Source organism: Rattus norvegicus, chromosome 3 (genome assembly GCF_021556685.1).
Source record: "Rattus norvegicus strain SHRSP/BbbUtx chromosome 3, alternate assembly SHRSP_T2T, whole genome shotgun sequence".
Taxonomy (NCBI): Eukaryota; Metazoa; Chordata; class Mammalia; order Rodentia; family Muridae; genus Rattus; species Rattus norvegicus.
Genome location: NC_141536.1, coordinates 18143687 through 18150094, shown reverse-complemented (window position 1 = coordinate 18150094; position 6408 = coordinate 18143687). Strand labels below are relative to the sequence as shown.

Sequence of the window (6408 nt, the reverse complement as noted above, 5' to 3'; positions counted from 1 at the left end):
GGGCCAGAATTTTATTATCTAAGGCCAAAGTTGGAGACTCCATCACCCAACCCTCCAAAGGTTGGGGACATTGTGGTTTGCACCTAAGGCGACTCTCTGGTCCTCAAAGGTCTCAGGCTCGGACGGGTTGTCAGTAAACTAGAAATATGTGCCTGCGGTTTCATGGGAAGACAGACAGGAGGTGGCTAATGATACACGAGTTTCTCTGTGTGAAACACACCAAGTTATTTCCATCTCAAAATGTGGAACCGTTGAATGAGGAGTAAGCCTTTCCTATGTGTAGTCTGCTGAGGGAGCCACTTCGAGGCTGCTGGGAAAGTGGATTTCCTGAGGAGTGTTCTTCCAGAGGGACATCAGGCAGCATCTGGGTCCCTCTACCACTGGTATGCAGGTGACCCTCCCCCTATAAGAGTGGAGATGGGAAACTGGATGGACATTAACATTGTGGATAAAGTGCTTGTCACATTAAACCCTGAGGATGGAAATTCAGACTCCAGAACCCCCCCACACACACACACACAAACAAAAACAAAAACAAAAACAAAAACAAAAACAAAAACAAAAAAAAACAGCGTGGTGTGATATGGCCACCTGTGTGGTAGAGAGTATGGTAGAGGTCACCTGTGTTTCCAGGGAGGAGGGATCTCTGTGGGACAGCAGGCTGGTCTGGGTTCAGAGAAAGAGACTGCCTCAGTGAATAAAATGGAGACCTGTCTTGTTTCTTCACTGTGAGCTAGAACGATGTCTTGTCTCTCGATTTATGTGGGCTAAGCAAATGAGCAGGTAACTCTGTGTGAGAAAGAATCTCAGGCCACCAGGAAGTGTCTAGGCTTTCAGTCAGGTCCCAAACCGGAAGGGCTGAAGCATAAGCTGGGGTGTAGAGAGAAGTTAGACCCTTGGTGGGCAGGATTTTTATCAAGGGTTAGGCAGGGGTTTGTTTCCCCTGCATATAATTACCACGTCCTCTGAGGGAAGAGAGCAGAGAGCCACTCATGGCTTTTTTGAGTAGATGGGGAGCAGAGTGGGTAGGCACAGGGCTCTGCAGTCAGATGCTTCAGAGGTAAATCCCTGCTCTGTCATTTATAGCCATAAAAGGTTTTGTCTCCTCACTCTGCACTCTGCTTCCTTCATCCATAAAAGGGAGTTTTTCAGTTGGATATATATTTTTTTTTTAAATCTGCAAAGCAATGAAAAGTTCTTGCTTTGGAGGGAGGGAGAATCTTGCTTATTCCTGGGAGAGCCCTTGCACTGGGAAATGTCCAATCTGAATAGTTTGAAGTAAGTGGTCCACTGTGTGAGAGGGGTGTGTGTGTGTGTGTGTGTGTGTGTGTGTGTGTGTGTGTGTGCTCACGCTGTTTAGGGAGAAAGTGTGGGAGAAGCGGTGGTGCAGTAAGTAGGAAGAGCTACGGCCGTGACAGGTTAATCTTTGGCTGTGGGGAGGGATTTGATTTCCCTCTAATTATCTGCTAGATTAAAAGAAATGAGAGATGAGAACGAAGGCCCGCTTTGGCATTCCCCAGAGCCCTGGGTTATCACACCAAATGGTCGGCAATATTCTCCAGCTGCTCTCTTTCCTCCTCTTTTCATGCAATTTCCATTTCTTCCTTCACTCTCCAGGCAACTCTCCAGGCAGAGGCTAATGTGCGGGGCGTGGGAGAGGGCCGGATCTGAGCAGTTCAGAGCAGTAGGACCCGGCCTCACACTCACCCGTCCACCCCTGCACCCTTGCAAGTCAGGGCTGCTTGTGAACAGAGCTTTACTCCCCACCCCCTCCAGCTGGAGAACCAGCTCTCCCTGGCATGGTGGGCGGTGTCCTTAATGTTGAGTGGATCCCCTCTTCCCCCAGACTGTGCTATTCCCCTGCAGCATGGAAGCTGCTAGCAAGTCAGTGGATGCACAGGGAAAAACACCTCTGCATGTCAAACTGTGCCTGAGGCTGGGTCAGCAGTGCACCTGAACCTGGTGGGGTACAGAATGCAGTAGGAACGCCATTGAGGGGACCAGCGGACCTGCCCCAGAGAATGTGAGGCAGGATGGCGGTGGAGTGGAAGCCTCAGCAGAAGCTCCAACCCGGTCCTAATGAAGCCTCTTGGCCACCAGAAAATGGGGACTACAATATCTGTAGCCCCATCACTCGTGAAAGCTAGAAAAGCAACCATGCTCCCACGGAGGCATGTATTGCTTTTACTCCTGGCGCTTAGTTTCTGCCCCACCCACAGCGCCACAGCACCACAGCAGTTCAGAGGCCCGATCGCAGGCCCAGCCCCTGGATGCAGGAACATCTTGTCTTTTTTTTTTTTCTTTTTTCTTTTTTTTCAGAGCTGGGGACCGAACCCAGGGCCTTGCACTTGCTAGTCAAAGCGCTCTACCACTGAGCTAAATCCCCAACCCCATCTTGTCTTTAAGTGATGACTAATATTGATCATTAACTTGACAAGACCTAGGATCGATCACCCAGGAGGCAAGCCTCTGGGACTGTCTCTGGGTGTCTAGACTAGCTTAACTGAGGCAGGAAGACCCATCCTGAATACAGGCTAGGGACCTGGATCCTAAATTTAAAAAAGTGGGGGGTGGGGGGGGCTGAATCCCAGCATTTCTCTCTCTCTGCTTCCTGACTGAAGCAAAGCCACCTCATACTCCTGCTCCCACAATGAACTGTAACCACCTATGTCGAGCCACAATAAACCCTTACCTCCTTAAGTTTTCCTTTGTAAGGTGTTTTATTCCAGCAATGCAGGAGTGGTTGCCTATCTATCATCTGTGCAGTTGTAACTCACTGGTAGTCTCTCAGAGCCACACAACAGCTTTGGCATACTCAAGGGGCACTTGGCTCAACTGTGCACTGTGCCGGGTCTGTCAGGGGTGGAGATAGTGAAGGAGATGAACTCTGGTGCAGAGGTAGAGGGCTCCTCAGAGCACTGGCCTCCAGGCCAAGAATCCAAAGCACAGGAAGGCTGCCTTCAGCTCTGGGTCTTGGGACCCCATCTCCTGCTGGCAGGAGGAGTTAACCTGCATCCGAAATCAGCTGAGGTGGAATGTCTACACAAGATGCACCCTGCGAAACACCATGGGGACAGAGACTAGACTGTCCTCCAAGGCCTGATTAAGTAGAGGATCTTGAAATCCTCTGCTAGGAAGGAAAAGGGATACACTGAGGATGTCTCAGCTCAGAGGAGAGAGAACCAAAAGCAGGAGCCATGTGTAGCTTCGAAGATTGGCGTGGGAGATAGAATACGTCTCTGCAGGTGCCGGTGGCGGAACAAGGAACTAAGGCTGAAGTTAGAGGTGGAGACCGTAAAACCTGGTGAAAACAAGAAAAAGCAAAAAGCTCCCCTTTGCAATGTTACCATCAGTCTCAAAGGACTCATGAGTCCCGTGCAGCCGGAAGTAACCAAGCCAAGGTCAAACAAGACATAGCAAAGGAAAGGCAGCCCTGGGATGAGTACACACGGGTTCAAAGTTTCAGCGTGTGACAGAGCAAATCACTTAACCTCCCTGAACTCCAGCTTCCCGCACTCTACAGTGGGATAATGGTGGAGCGGTGCCTGCCTTGCACTTTCAACTGGAGCATCACTCAGTGCTTGAGGCGGACACCTCAAAGCAGGCAGGGCTTTATTAATCTTAGTTCCCAGCTTCAGAGGAGTCGCTGCCACTTGACTCCATTGTGATGATTCAGAGCCTCATGGTCTGCATGTGTTAGAGCCAAGCCACTCTCCTCATAACAGCAGAAGGAAGGGCACACAATGTCACCTCGAGAATAAGCCCTCAGTAACCTGCTTCTTCCCACCAGCCTCTACTTTCTACAGCTTCCCCCGACCCCAGCATCCCTAGAGCCCAGGAAGTATGCACCCACCAAAGAATCAGCCCATTCATGAGACCAGGACCTTCGTGGTCTGGTTAGCTGGGCCCCACTTCTGAATATTGCAACACTAGAGGCCAAGCCTTCAGCTCATAAGCTTTGGGGTCACATTGTAGATCCAAACCATAATAGTTATTGGGAGAAAATAAGGGATCAGAACAGATCTCAGGGTACATTCTCTCCAGAAGTGTCTATTGGGTTCTTCCTGGGGGGTGGCTCACGTTACCTGCATACTCATCAGTTTGCATGCAGACCCTCCCCTTGTCCTTGTGACACCCCAGAAGGAGTACATCTGGGATCTCAGCCTGCTGCCAGCCTCTCTTGTCTCTTCCCACTCAACTCCACCACTTCAGGATGACGGTAGACACTCTAGTTCACACACACACACACACACACACACACACACACACACACACACACCAACCACAGCGTCTCTACCCTACCTGGCTCTGGCTTTAAGTCTGTCCCACCATCAGACACCCTCTGGGAAGCACTCCCTTAGCCCCCTCGTTTAGTGCTGAGATAATCAGGAGCCTCGTGAGAGGTGGACAGTGACCCCCGGGGGAGGGACACCCTGGACACAGCTTTCCAATGACTCCAAGAGCAAGGCATGCCCCAGCTTGAATTCTGTTCATAACGCTTGCAGCCAGAGCACTGAGAACAACACGGGGCCCCACCATTAACTCACGTTTTTGTTCATCCGCTTTCCTTCCCTGGCTCTCTGTGTGGGTTTCTTAAGACAATCAAAATATTAACAACTGTCAAACCTAACCTTTACGGCACCATCACACCCATTTAAAACAATTCTTCTAATGAGGGAGAAGTTGCTACCCCCCTCCCCCATGCCTTTTTATTCTCCCACAGCTGGTTTGCAGGCGAAACCTAGATGCATTCTTAATTTTGACTCAGCCTTTCTCTCCAGCAGAGAAAGTGGTGGGGAAGATTTTTTTTTTCTCTAGGCAACAGCAACACTGTTGTCTCATTTGTTTGTTTGTTGTTTGTTTTGTTTGTTTGTTTGTTTTTGCACTGTAACATGGCAACTTGCAAGATCGCTGATTGGAACCTCAGTGCTTCTAGGAACATGTCCTTCCTTCATGATCAGTAAACACGACTTGCAGATTTTAGCCATCTAACTATTGAATGCCGAAGTGCTTCTTTGCTTCATGAATATTTTAAGGCGGAACAGTAGACAAATTCTACCTTGCTCCCAAATTTTGCTGGAGCTCTGAAACAACGTGCATTTCAGTTTTATACAACTGCCCTGGCCGGTGTGAGCTCTACTTCCCTCGGCTCTCTGTCAGGACAAGGCCAGGATGGCTGTGGAGGACAGGCCGTCCTCCAACCCCTGAGTTTACCCTTGGATCTCGAAATGCCCTCGCTGGAAATAGAATTTGAAGCAGCCCCTTTTTGACAGACGGGGATGCTGTCTTCTGTGGTGCCGGAGGCAGAAGTTTTCCGAGTCCTCTGGGCCTGGATTTGAGAACAGCTCTTCCATTTGCTCTCTGTGAGAACTGGAGCAGTTGACTTCCCTGATCCTTGGTTTCTCCATCAGTAAAAAGTTGATAATAGTTAAACGCTGCTTAGCAGAAGTGTTGTGATGGTGAAGTGAACCTCTGTGCCTAATCTACACAGCACACGCGCTGCCTGGATATGGGAAGCATTTCATGAGTGGTAATTGTTTGATAATTAGCCTTTTATACTCATCTAATACCACAGTACGGAGCACCACTAATAGCACAGGGCTAACATCGCTAGCATTAATGTTATTACAGCCCTCACAAATGGACACATGCTGAAATACAGCTGTCCTTCCCAGCATCCCCCATGGTACCAAAGCCTGTGGATGCTCAAGTCCCTTACACAGAACAGTAGAGTCTGTATGTAACTGCCCCCCCACCCTGCCCCATATACTTTAGATTTCTGCAGATACCCTTGTATACCGAATACAATGTAAATGCTGCCTAAGCAGTTGCTACACTGTATTGTTCGGGAAATGACCCTTTGAAAATAGGCTAGACACAGTCAGTAAAAATGCCGCTTCCTTCCAGAGGATTGCCCATCCTTGGTTGAATCCTTGGACACAGACCTCACAGACCTCACAGAGGCAGAGGGCAAATGGTATACAGGCTTCTTCTATTCAAGTCATGTGTGTGTTATTTTTTGAAGACAGGAATTTATCTAAACAAACGGATAGGGTAACAAGAGTTCAGCAAGACTCAAGTAAGTCAACAGTGCCCATGTTTCTAGTCTAATTAAAGTGATCCCCGGTACAAAGCGTTTGCTCCGTTCCTGCCTCACATTGAAAACGGATCCCTCTAATTTCCATGAAGTTTTTGTCCCTTCGCATGAGCGGGGACCCTAAAAAAACAAAACAAAAACAAAACAAAATAAAAAGGAAGTCTCCTGGGGGATGTAGCTCTGACCCAGCTCGGAGGTGAGGTCCTGGGCTGCTGGTGCCACAGTGCACTCTGAAGCTGACCTTGAGCAAGTCTCTACATCCACCCAACCCCGCCTGGCCCCGCCTCGCCCTGCCTCGCCCCACCCCGCCC

At 49.4% G+C, this 6408-nt stretch overlaps 1 protein-coding gene across 6 annotated transcripts in view; it reads left to right on the top strand.

Moving 5' to 3' along the window:
* Ttll11 (tubulin tyrosine ligase like 11) overlaps positions 1-6408 on the top strand; it is a 225108-nt gene that overhangs the window by 92089 nt on the left and 126611 nt on the right.